Below are 13,656 nucleotides of genomic sequence, written 5' to 3' on the forward strand. Positions count from 1 at the left end.
GGTCAGGGGGTATCGTGAACGACCTCTCTTTGCCTGAGCCCCCCAGGGGGCGTGCTCAGCCAGGAAGCGGCCAGAGCTGACCTTGGTAGACTGGCCGGACAGCAGGGTGTGGTGTGGTTTGGGATATAAATGTAGTTTAAATACCGCACTATGGACTCTTACTCGCCTTTGACAAAAAAATGTTTCTGACTGGCCAAAACGGAGGAGGGCGGGATAGCACTTTTAGAAACGGTCAGGTTTATTGTGGCAGAAGTTGTCTTGCACTCTTTGGGCTGCTGGTACAAAGCGGTTGTATTCATAAATTTATGATACATTTGTTTAAATCGTATGTATTCTTCCTCTCCAGGAACCTGCCCAGGGTGACTTATAGAATAAAAACATGTTTGTTTGTTTGTTTGTTTGCTGCTCTCCCCAGAGGCTCAGGGCGGTTTACATGAAACAATATTAAATGTTAATGCTAAAAGATATTAATTAGAATCCAGCATTCAAACAGCTGAAGTTGCTGTAAGCAGTTATGGTGGGGGGATGCTTAAAGAAGCAATGCATCTTGAAAATGCAGTACAAGGAGATTCTTAAACTGATTCTTAAACTTTTGTGACCATTTGTTCCTAAAGTTTCTTGGACAACCTTTAAGCAGCTGCCAGTCCTGCATTCAAATCTTCTGCTTGCCTGTTGAATGCATCCTCCAAGTGTGTTTGATCCCGGTTGCTTAGTCAACAATTTGCAGGAGTGAGCGAGGAGACTTTTGTGGGAAGTCAAAAGGAAAAAAGGAGCAAAAGGGACATTGTTCTCTGACAAGTGGAACATGCCTAGGAATAGCTCTCCAGTGGGTGGTGTACTGTTATTCTCACGTTGGATAGAGGGAAAACCAGAGGAGCAGCTCATAAACAGGACAAGAGTGTTAGATTTTCCATTTAGGTGTGTTTTGCCTGTTGCTGAGCCAAATTCATGAGAGTTAATTATGTCATTTCTCTATCATTCCCTGACATGATAATAGGGGTGGAGTCTAACGGAAGCAGTGATTGCTGCTTTGTTACAGTGGAGTCCTAACAGAATCACACCCTGGTTGAACCCACTGACTCCAATGGATTTAGCAGAGTACAAATCGGGTTGGAGTTGCACTCTTCATTCCAGAGAAGGAGAGGAGATAGGTGGATTAGTGGTTTTGTTCATATAACGATATGCAGTCTTTCATGTTGCGTGGGACTTGTAATGGAGCAGATCAGAAAGGCAGTCTAGTTTTGAACTGGTGAAAACAGGCTTTGTACAAGTGAGAATACCTTAATTCAGACAGAGCAGGACCTAACGGAGAACTTCCTACACTCCTCCTCTTGCCTCCCCTTACCTTTTTGTGTACATTTACAATCTGAGTAGCTCCTTGTGTGTGGCTGTCCTGACAAAGGGCAATGAAACTGTAACATTTCTGTGGGACACCTGCGCAAACTAGATTGCATTTTTGTACTTCTTTTTGCCAGTGCTGTGGTGATAATGCTAAATAATACCTGCATTGTTGTATGTTTTGTGTAATATTCCCGTGTGGAAGAGTGAATGGGCTGCTGGGTCTGGACACAAGGAAACCCATGTTTACATTCCTTGCTGCATTGCCTTCAGCAGGTCATTTTCTTTCAGCATGATCCACTTAGCAGACTTTTTAATAGAGAAAGGATCACTGGAGAACTGCAGTGCTTTCTGTATACTACTGTGTAATCTTGGCATCTGTCTATTGTCTTTTATCCCAGCCTTCCAACAAGAGTTCAGGGCACTGTAAATAGCTCTCCATTCTTCAGTTTTGTTGCAATACCCCTCTGAGGTAGGTTAGGCCAAGAGAGATAAATGTCCCATTTGAGTGGGAATTTGATACCAGATTTCCCAAAGCCAAATCTCGATGACAACAGTTGTATACGCACCGTATCTGCATCTCAGACACATGCCTGAAAAGTTTTGTGTGGGCATAGCTTCTTTAATAATTTCAGTAGGGACTGCTATAAGGCATTTCATGTTCAGATTTAGGCACTGTTTGGCCCTTTTCCATCAGCTGGTCTTACTCTATTAATATAATGAGAGTAGCAGGCTGAGGAATTTAATCTCATCAGAGTTTGGAAGTATAGCAATGTCATCCGTGTTTAATAGGCATGGGTGCTTCCAGCGCCTTTGGCCAAAAAATGCCTGAAGCTGGTCTGCTTCAGACATAGATTGGCTGAATACGGTCCGAAGCAGAAAAACCCATAGAAATGCACTGATGAAGTACAACCCTTTGAATCGCCAAAGCACACGTTGGTGATTTGGATGGCCGTTTGAAGCTTAAAGGGACACATACAGAGTGGGAACTGCCCTCTAGATTTCTTGCTCTGTGTTTCCCGCCTCTGCCTGGGCTCACAGGGGAGGGGGGAGGGAGGCAGACCAATGGCTAGGCTCTCTGAAAAAGTCTAACCAATCGTTGCAGTGCCTTTTGCAAGTGCATCTTGCAGCATGCTAAGCTTGCTTGAACAATGTAAGGCAAGGTAAGTGGGGGGAGGTTTTAGCCTAAAGGGAAGGGGAGAAAAACAGCTCTTGGCCAATTTTTGAAAATCTTCTTTGCATGGTCAAGAGGTATAAAGAGGGGTCTTGCCTGACTCTCCATTGATGCTTCTCTGCCTCGCTGACCTGCTGCTCTGGGAGATTGTTCTCTGAGAGTGTGCTCTGGTCTGGCTGGCTGGCTGGCTTGTTGCTGCTGTGCTGAACCATGGAGGATCTATCTTTAGTGGAGAAGTAGACTTCGAATGGTTTGCCCAAGGGGCTACTTCTACACCTTTTTTCCTCTTGTTTTTTTCACTTTTCTTCTTATCACATAATTACACTCTTCTTCAGTTCTAAGTTTTAAACTCAGCTAGTCTTTGGGTTTCTGTGGGTGGGGTGGGGACTGGGGGTGCTTTGAGATACTTGGGATTCTGTTTTTATCTCCTGATTGTTTCTTTTTTCCTTTTGGATATGGGGGGGGGGTTCTGCCTGTTTAATCTGTTTTTTTGCAGGGGGGGTTGCTTGCATTGAGGCGGGGGCTGTTGTTGCTTGGGTGGCCCACTGCTCTGGTTTGTTTGCTGACCTTGTTGGTGTGTTGCTGCTGGTGTGTGGCTTGGGCACTGCTGGGTTCTTCTTGGGGTGTGTTGTTAAAGTTAGAAGTTTTAATCTGTTCTCTGTTTTTCTTCTGCTTGGGGTTGCTTGCTTTGGGGGCTGTTGTTTCCCGGGTGGCCCGCTGCTCTGGTTTGTTTACTGACCGTGTTGGTTGCTTCTGGTGTGTGGCCTGGGAACTTCTGGGTTCTTCTTGGGGTGCTGTTTTTAAGGTTTGGGGTTTTAATCCATGTGCTGTGGGGGTAGCTCACATTGGGGGCTGATGTTTCCTGGGTGGCCTGCCGTTCGCTCCGGTTTGTTTGCTCACTGTTGGTTTCTTCTTGGGGGGCCCAATTAGGTTTTCCCTTCTAAGTAGACTTTAAACAAGACTATTTCAGTAAAAAAAATTAAGTCCTGCTAATATTAAAAGATAGAGCTTCAATTCCTTCCCTAAATAGACAGTTTAGGATTGGAATTATAAGAGAAAAGGCCAGTAGCACCTCTTCTTTAAAAACCACCTCCAGGGGCAGTGGCTCTTCTCCAGCTTTTGTGTTACAGAGAGAACGTCAAGTCCACCAGTTTCTTGGATTTTTAGGGGCAGAGGTAGGGTTCTGCCCCACATCTCTGCGGTCCTCCTCCTAGACTTGGCAGTCAGGTCTCATAGTTAGTCTTTTGAAACCCTAACCTAACCTTCTAAAAAGATTGATTGTTTCCTGCTAGGGTCATTTAAAGGGTCATTAGCCACATTTAGTGTTAGGTTTCTCTAGTTGTTTAAAAACCCCAACAGAAGGCAGAGAGGAGCAAAATCTCCTGAGAAGTCTTGTCAGGTTAGGCTTTTCTAAACAAGGGGTGGGGAAGTAGCTGGGGGGGGGGGGAGGTGTCATAGGCTTTCAGGGTTCTTTTAGACACTGGTGTCAGTGCAGTTAGTTCAGGACATCTAAGTTCTCTGTCCGTACGTACAGTCAGAATTTGGCCAAGACTTACTGGTATGAGTGGCAAGTAGGAAAGTCAGAAGGTCCCTGGGGGCAAGGCCTTGCAGAAGACGTTGGCCGAAGCACACAACCCTAGTGGCTAATTTCCTATCTCCTTGCCTAACACTGTATTGTGGTATGGAAGATGGCTAATCTCTTGGTGCCTTACTTAACAGTTTTCTTGGGGCCCACTCAGCACAGAGGCTAATTTCTTGTTCAGCTCACATCCAGTATTTTTCCATCACCCTCATTCCAGATATACAAGGACGGGCCAGTGTTCGACAACAATTGGAAGAGACAGCCCTGCATGCTCAGTTGAAAAAGCATAATTATCTATTGAATAGTTTTGTTGTTGTGCGTGTTTGGTAGAGTGGTACCCAGGCCACGCAGTAGTCATACAGCCCTTTTGGTTAAAAGTAATTATGACTGTGTCTCTCTTTGTGACATAGAATAAGTACCACTGCAGTAGCACTAGGATGAAAAGTTGCAGTTCTAATAGCAGGAAACTGGCTGGAGAGGTTCAGTACTTTGGTTAGGGATGCCAGTGGGTCATATGTCATTCGTGTGCTTTTCTTGCCTATCACGCATACCAAATATTAATTCCTGATCCTTTCAAAACTATAGCATTCCTGAATGGAATGTGAAACAAACATCTGAGGGGTAAAGCTTCTGATTTCATCACCTAACAGAAGATAGAGGACAATTCATGATAGAAATATAGATGAAATAGCAGCTAATCTAAGTATTTATTCAATCAATCTGCTGCCACTCCCAGAACCAAGAAGCCTGCAGCAGCTTACAGCATATGTTAAATAGAGTAAAATCAGACATAACCATTACAAAAACCCTCCCCACTCCCCATCTCCACACTTGGTGAGCTGGAAGATGCTGTCAAGATGTGTGTGTGCCTAGGAAAGATGTCATGCAGGTAAGGTGCCCAAAGGCACTGAAGGAGGGCCAGAGCCTCCCAGTCTTAGCCTCAACTAAACATCTGGCAGAAGAGCTGTCTTACAGGCCCTGCAGAACTGAATGGGTTCCTTCGGACCCTCAGCTCTGAGCATTAGTTTAATTTATATCATTTTGTAGATAAAAGTCATTTAAAAACAAGTTACAAAATGTTACATTAATGTTTGGTTGGAGGGTAAATATTCATAAATTGAGCACTGATCAGATTGCTTCTGAACTAAATGCAATTTAGATTTTAAAAACTGGTTTTGATCCCATTTCTCAATTCTATCTACATTATAGCAATCATATGATCACTCACCTTGTGCCTGCTGGTCTCATTCTCTATCCCTCTGCCTGAGCCTCTCTAGCCTGCACATAATCACCACCATCACATATCTGGGACCTGACCTGGCCTCTAAAGTAGAACTCAGCTGGGTGACTGCAGAATTCACCATTCTCTCAGTCTCTGGTTGTGGGAGATGGGGTAGGGAAGATTTTGGGGTCTTTTGAAAGGCCCAAAGCAAGCTTGGCCAAAGATAAGACTGATCTGGACCTGCTTGAAATTGCGCAGCCAATTATAATAATGGTATGAGATCATTTTAAAGAATGTTCATGCAAGCATATATGTTACCTTAGTGTCCAGTGGTTGAATGTTCAGATCTTACGAGGTTTATTGAACCTAATCATAAGAAGCATCACTGAAACCAGTCTTGAAAGATCTGCCCTGCCTCCCTATTTGTTACCAAGCCCAATTCAAGGTGTTGATGCTAACATATAAAGCCCTAAATGGTTTTGGCCCCAATTATTTGACAGAGCACCTTCCTCCTTAGAGACCTGCCTAAATAAATAAACAAAAACACTGAGATCTCAAGGAGAGAGCCTTCTCTCAGAGGTGCAAGGGGCGGTAACATGCAGGAGGGTCCTTTCTGTGGTGGCGCCCTAACAGCTGTCCTCTGGTGATTTGCCCAGCACCTACATTATATGATGTTCAGGGCCTGGTGAAAACACACCCTTTGATGTCTAGTTTCCTTTGGGTGCTGTCCTGCAAGGGTGGAAGGGAGGGTGGGGTTATGTTTTAAATATATTTTAGATTATTTTATTCTGCATTTTATATTTTGTGACCTGCCCTGGGACCTTCAGGTGAAGGCGCAGTATATAAATTCCCAAATAAATAAAACCAAGGTTGGCAGCCCCCCTGCACTGGAGTCAGGCAGAGCTCGTCCTCCCACTGGAGTCAGTGGGAACTCCCCCCCCCCAATAAATCAGCAGTTCAGTAGGGGGGGACATTTCCTTGAGCAGTAGGAAGGCTCAGGCAATATTGCGGGTAAGGTGACATCGCTTCCATTATGTACCAGAAGCCATATCATCATGTTTGCATCATCCAAGTAACACACTAGACAAAAACTCTAGATGCCATTTTCCCCATAGTTTTTTCTCAAATATCACAGCATCATCTCAGTATGCTTGTGAGCCTCCATTGCTTCTGGTACACTCTGGAAGCTATATTGTGATGTTGCTGTTGACACAGCTGTTGACGTATCCTGGACTTCCCTCTCACTCCTGTAGAGTCCCCCCATTGGCCGCCAGTTGCCAGGAGGGACTTGGCAACCCTGATTGAAACCGAACAAGAAATGTCTGTCTGAACAGTGAGTGTGTGGCCTCATTCCTCTTCCAGATGTGTAGAGAAAATAAAGAGAAGGTAGCCTGATCATGCTGCTCACATTATGAATGTTCTCTGATCTGTTTTGGCCTCCTGACTAGTGAGGATACTACAGATACTGTACATTTTAAAAATAAAGTAAATTTGGGGTTCCATTGAAAAGCTCACTTTGAACTCTCCAGGGTCTCCCATGCGCCCCATGTCACAAACCAGAGTCATGATTTGAACATGATGCAGGCAAGAATAACTTTCATAGGCAGCTTTGTATATGCTAGATAGTTCTTATAAATAGAGTCCTCAGCCTACTATTATTGTCCTATTAGCATGTCAAGGATTTCTTATTTGGCATGGGAAATGTGCATGTGTAACAAGTGACAGTCTGGTTTAAATAAAATGCCAGATATATACATGAATATGTTTTTCTTCTACCCGTACAGCACTGAAATAAGACCTCATGCTTCCGCTGTCATAATTTCTGGGTAACATCTGAAGTTACTCTGTGTGTGCATATATATTTATACACGGAATGTAACCTTCTGTTTCTCAGTAGCAGGTTTATTTGACGCTGGGCGAAGCAACTCCTTTGGAAGTGGGAAGGAGGAGGACATTTCTCCTGGCCTCTACTTCCCTTCATCTTCCCAAAAGAACATAATTAAAACTATTTTAAACATGCTAAAAAAGATAAATTAGTACAACCATGGGAGAATTGCAGCAGACTAACAAGAAATGGCCCTGACCTGGGTAGGCCTGGCTTGCTCAACCTTGTCAGATCTCTGAAACTGACCCTGGCTAATATTGGGGTGAGAGGGGTAGGCAATGGGGTATTGGGTAGGCAATGGCAAACCACCTCTGCATTGAAAACCCCACAGGGTTGCCTTAAGGGCAGCAAACACAACTGAAGACAGCAACAGAATACTGGATGATCTTGATAGGCTCGAGAAGTGGGCTAAACTGAATAAAATTAAGTTCAATAGGGACAAATGTAAAGTTCTGCATTTAGGTAGGAAAAACCAAATACACCAAGATAAGATGGGGGAGACTTGTCTTGGCAGTAGCATGTGCGAAAAGGATCTAGGAGTCTTAGTTGACCATATATTGAACATGAGTCAGCTGTGTGACTCAGTTGCTAAAAAGGCAAATGGGATTTTGGGCTGTATCAAATGGAGTATTGTGTCCAGATCACGGGAGGTGATGGTACCGCTTTACTGTGCTCTGGTTCGGCCTTACTTGAAGTACTGTGTTCAGTTGAAGAGAGATGTTGACAAACTGGAATGTGTCCAGAGGGGTTTGGAGACCAAGACATATGAAGAAAGGTTGGGGGAGCTTGGTCTGTTTAGCCTAGAGAGGAGACGACTGAGAGGCGATCATCTTGTTGAGCAGGCGTTGAGCAGCGGGTTGAACTAGATGGCCTGTATGGCCCCTTCCAACTCTATGATTCTATGATTCTATGATCTTCAAGTATTTAAAAGGGCGTCATATGGAGGATGGAGCAGAATTGTTCTCTCTTGCTCCAGAGGGACCGACCAGAATGAATGGGATGAAATTCGAGAGGTTTCTCAGTGGAACAAGCTTTCTTGGGATGTGGTAGGTTCTCCATCTTTAAAAATTTTTAAATAGAGGCTGATTCTGTGAAGGCAAAGGGGAGGCAGGTTACAGTAGATGAGCGATAGGGATGTGAGTGTCCTGCATAGTGCAGGAGGTTGGACTAGATGACCCATGAGGACCCTTCCAACTCTTTCTATGATTCTAAGTCTGCTGTGACTTGAAAGCAAAACAAACAACAATAAAATTAAAATGGCTGGGAAATGGTCTGCTTTAGTGCAATGGTTAGATCTTTCCCACACTCATGGCTCTTGTGTTGCACACCATGCTATGCATGCTACTCTTTTTTTACTTGGTACTTACGTTGGAGGTAACAGTGTAGCAGATTTTGACTTCCTAGCCCATGTTCTTAAAATAATTGTATGCATAAGTTGCATATTTCTAAATGGAAGTACTCACTATATGGAAGATTATAAAAAACTTGAAGAGACCCTCAGAGCAGAGAAGTACGTAACAAAACAACAACCAAGTTCATAATATCTGCATATAGTATGATTTGCAAGCTTGTGGGTAAGGTTTTGAGTAGCTTGCATATTTAAATGAACTCTTGGAACTAGCAGTAAAGTATGCTTGGTGATGTAATTAGGGAAGATTTTGACAAGCAAAAACTACAAAATTGAAATTCAAACCTATAATCAGCTCACAATCAAAAGCAGTACTTTAAGTAAATGTAAATAAACTTCCAGTTCTATGTAACTGTGATCTGCAATTCTACATATAATAGCTTTGCATCGTTTGCAGATATACAGGCTCTGGAGTAAATAAGTATACCAAATTTACAGTGCAATCCTAAGGCAGAGCTGCATTTTTCTATTACATCGAAGTCAAAGACCTTAGAAAGACTGAACACTGTTTACAATTGCACTAATATTTGCACCGCACTTTTCTCACTTGTGGAGACAAAAACTGGCTTCCCTTCCTTAATTTTATTCTCACAGTTACCCTGCCTACAGTGTGGTAGGTAAAGCTGAGAGACAGCGACTCATCTCAGCCCATCCAGCAAGCTTTCATGGCTGAGTGGACATTTAAACCTGCATCTCCCAGTCATCCACTCTTAACTACTACACCAGTCTGGCGATATTATTGTAACTGAATACTCATGTACTGTTGTTATTACCTATGTTTTAATATGTGCTGAAACATATCTTGCATTCCTGCAATGCTTGTAACCTTCTATATTAGTATGTTTGACTTACTTTTGTATTTTATCCCTTATCCTTGCAGCTTGATATGTGTTCCTCTGTCCCTCACTTACTATTTGTCTATTGAAAACAATGTTTTTTTTTAAATAAAGGACGGCGTTTAAAAAAATAGCTCCCGTTTTTTTTCTTTTTGGCAGCATTTAATCTGGCAGTATTAGAACAGATGGAAACGGATTGTCCATAAAATTCATGGATTGCTCTTGCTGCCCTTCTGCACACAGCTAGATCTGGAGCTTGTTCTTCCGCCAAACCCTAGTCTCCATAACATTCTTGAAAAGATGTGAGAGAAAGTAAACAACTTATGCATATGATGGCAGCTAACTGAACTCAACCTTTGTTCTTCAGCTAATTATTTAAATTTGTCTTGACAACATAGTTAAGTGAAGGCGGAATGTAAATCTTAATCTGGTATAAAATGGCCAACAGAACATAACGCTAGAGTAGCTTTCTGAAGCTGTGAATCCCAGAGCAAGTGTCCTCCAGCTTTGCGGCTCATCAACAAAGGATCTTTTCTGTGACTTTAACGAAGGGGTAATTACAGTTTAGCTAAGCCAACTGAAGTGAATACCTGATAGTTGCCATATAGGGAGGTTTGCCAAAAGCATTTCCTGAATCAATTTGGCTTGTCCTAATGATGAGGTTATCAAATGAAGTGCATTCCATTGCAAATATAAAAATGAGCAAAACTGCCCTGCTTTGTCTGTGATGTGGTCTACATGTACTAAAGGTCTGCTGCTAGCTGTTTGTGATACATGAAGTAATTGGCAAAAACAAAAAACCCACAACCCTTTTTTTAAAGTCTCAATAATTCCAATCTAGGTGACTTTTCAGTAGAAGGACATAAGCCTAGGAATAAAGCAGCTTTTTTGTTCCAAGTGTACCTAGGAAGATGTTGACAAGCTGCCAGACAATGGTGGGGAGAAATGAGGGATGCCCTTGGAGACAACCTTGGAGTAAGTAAGCCCAGTCCCAACAGTGCTGCAAGCATTTCAGGATGTCACCTTGCACTTGACCCCCCCCCCCAGCTGCGTAATGCCTTGTGTACGTCTGGGATGTAACGACAGTTATAAGGCATGCTTACTGCCCTCTCCTGCACCTTTGGGCCTGCCTTGGTTGCTAGAACAAAATTGCCTGATATTCTGCTTTCAGCATCTGTGTTGGGAATTGCCTTCCCCTGACTTAGTGTTGTAGAATCCAATTTTTTTTTCATAAACTCACAGCTGACTTATGGCGACCTTGTAGAGTTTTCAGGGCAAGAGACACTCAGAGGTGGTTGTTGGTATTGCCTGCCTCCCTGCCATTACCCAGGTATTCCTTGGAAGTCTCCTGTCCAAATATGAGCCAGGATCAACCCAACTAAGCTTCTGAGATCTGGCTAGTCTAGGCAGTCATAAGGGAATATGGCACCCAGAAGGAGTGATTGCTATCAATATGGCATTCTGTGCATGAATGTTTTGCCCTACTGCAGTAGGTTATGGGTTAGAATTAATGCAGTTACAACTAGACCCACATATGGGTGAATGCATTTTTGGGGTGTCCATAGTCAATATGGCTTATCTTAAAATAGATTCACAAGCCTCTTCCTTGATCTCACTAGCTAGCAGGCCACAAACAGGCTTAGGTTGAGGAATTCCAGCATTAGATAACTATTCCAAAGAGTGTTCTTGTTGACCTGGTATTCCACTTGGTGTTTTTTTTTCCTCAATATAATTTAAACCATTCTAACGTCATCTTTCCACACTGCTCAGCATGAACATTCCAAACATAAAAACTATGTTTTGAAACGTGTGTCCACGTGCACATATATGACAAGAAAAGCAGTTCAGCAAGACACAGACATATACTTGGGAATGAGGTTAATTGAAGGAAGGCTGAGTAAACAAAAAGGCTTCACCCAATGGCAGAAGATGGGACTAGGGAAGGGCAAATGAATGTCTATGGGGCAGGAATTCTCTAATTGCAGTCTGCAGTTGAGAAGGCCTTGGGTGACCTGTCTAGCCTCAGATGGTGGAGGCACCCAAGCCAAGGCCAAGAAGATGACTGTCATGGTGGTAGGTTCGTGTGAGATTTTGTGCCCCTTAAGCTATGTTCCGGGTAGTCTGTTACTTATAACATACTCCACAGCAGAAAACAATTATCTGCCAATGTCTACTTTTTTGTTTTGAAAATGTTTTTAAAGTCTTAAGAAAACAGAACACTGCAAGGACATTAATGGCAGTTGGCAAGGGTGAGAAACAAAGTGATTTTGCTACAGCATGAAGTGAAACTAGTAATCTATCTTGGTAGAATCATTCTGCATCCCTCAATAGTCTGTTTCACTATTTGTTCTTTTTGTTCCTGTAACTTGCCAGTCTTGTTGCATCTTCTTACAACATCTAGTCACTTAAGAACATAAAAAGAGCCTTGCTGGATCAGACCCGCAGTCCATCCATGTCTCAGACAGTGGCCAACCAGTTCCTCTGGAGGGCCAACATCGGGGCATAGAGGCCAAGGACTTCCCTGATGCTGCCTCTTGACTCTGGTATTCAGAGGCTTAGTGCCTCTGAATGTGGAGGTTCCACACAGTCAACATGGCTAGTAGCCATTGACAGACTTATATCCTCCATAAATCTATGTAATTCTCTTTTTAAAGCTATTTGTTTCTCTGCCCATCACTACATCCTCTGGCAGTGACTTCCACATTTTAATTCCCCACAATGTTAAGTAGTATTTCCTTTTGTCCTTCCTGAACCTATTGCTCATCAGTTTCATTGGATGCCCTCGAGTGCTAGAATTTTGGGAGTGGGAGACAAATTTCTCCTGTCAACTCTCTCTGTCCTGTCCCCTACTTAAGGCAAAATGCTTCATTGCTTCTCTAAGAAGAAATGCTTCATAGCTTCTCCATGAAGACATTATTTTAAATGGTAAACAGCAGAAAAGGGTTTGCAGAGTGTGTGTGGATTAAACACGTGCTTCACATTAATAGAGAGGCAGACCTGCTTATTAATTTTCTCTTTCTAGTGGGCTTCTCGCCCCACTTATACATGCAATAAAAGCTGCTTTGTATAGAGCACTCAGTATTCAGGCTGCTTTGCTGCAGCCTTTCTTGAAGCAACAATTCAGCAGGAAGAGAATATTTCTGCCTTCCTTTCTGTCTTTGTTTCTTTCCCTCTTTTCTTGAGCCACCTTGGGAAATGAAAGCTGCAGTCCTGCTCAGAAGCAGGACACGTGCTATACGTGGGATTTATTTTCTGAGCGAACCTGGAAGGGATGCTGCAAGGTTTTTTCTTTTAAAAGAAACCAGCCAGAATGAGGAGGAAAATACGTTAGGATTAGTAAACTCTTGCTCTTACTCCCCCGGCAGATTATTTGAGTTAGTTAATAGAGAAATGGTACTGGAATGAGCAATTTGGTTGAAATAAAACTTGATACAACCTTGATGAAATATTTCTTGCCTTGACCCTAAACTTTTGAACTGTATCACTGCTTGTAAATTATAAGTAGCAATTGAGCAACAGCAAGGAATTTGATTATCTTAAAATTTAGTAAGGCCTCACTGCACATTCTAGAAGGGGATTAGTCCTCTGCCTGCTGTTTCTCTGCTTAACTGATCCCATCTTGCTGCTTTTCGGCTTTTTGCCACAATTTTCCTTCTCAGACATGGGGGGCAAGGGCTATTCAGCAACATTGCTGAACTTTGATATTTCCTAGCTTGGGCTAAGAATTTGGTGAGCCATTCATGCTTCAATGCTTTACAAATAGAGTGACATTTTATTAAGAGTATTGAATATTTAATAATTTCATGCATCATGGTTTTTAAAGTCCCAATGTGGTTTCCAATGATCAGTCAAAATAGATATCAAATACATCACATCAAATGTAATTTAAAAAGCAGCACCACATTGCCAAATCCAGTCCAGTAGCAATAACAAATGAAGGGAAGGGGAGAAGTTGCAAAGATCGTATGAAATGCTAAGCAATGACAGTATATGAAAAAAGACATCTCTAAAAAGACAGCAGGCACTGAGGTCACCTGAGATAGGGCTTCCTTAGTCATGGCACCAGAACTCTGGAACTCTCCCCGGTTAGACTAACCTGCCCCTTTCTGTTACCATCTTCTGCTGCGGGGTAAGGACTATTGTTTCATCTTGCACTCATTCAGTGATCCCTCCTTCATGTTTTAATTGGTAGAACAGAATAAGAATCCAGT

General features: G+C 42.7%; 1 protein-coding gene across 1 annotated transcript in view; it reads left to right on the forward strand.

Annotated features, from left to right (window-relative positions):
- The window catches only part of ITGB8 (integrin subunit beta 8), a 48,731-nt gene that overhangs the window by 981 nt on the left and 34,094 nt on the right, over positions 1-13,656 (forward strand). The gene's annotated exons all lie outside the window — the stretch shown is intronic.

Source organism: Paroedura picta, chromosome 11 (genome assembly GCF_049243985.1).
Source record: "Paroedura picta isolate Pp20150507F chromosome 11, Ppicta_v3.0, whole genome shotgun sequence".
In the NCBI taxonomy this organism is placed as follows: Eukaryota; Metazoa; Chordata; class Lepidosauria; order Squamata; family Gekkonidae; genus Paroedura; species Paroedura picta.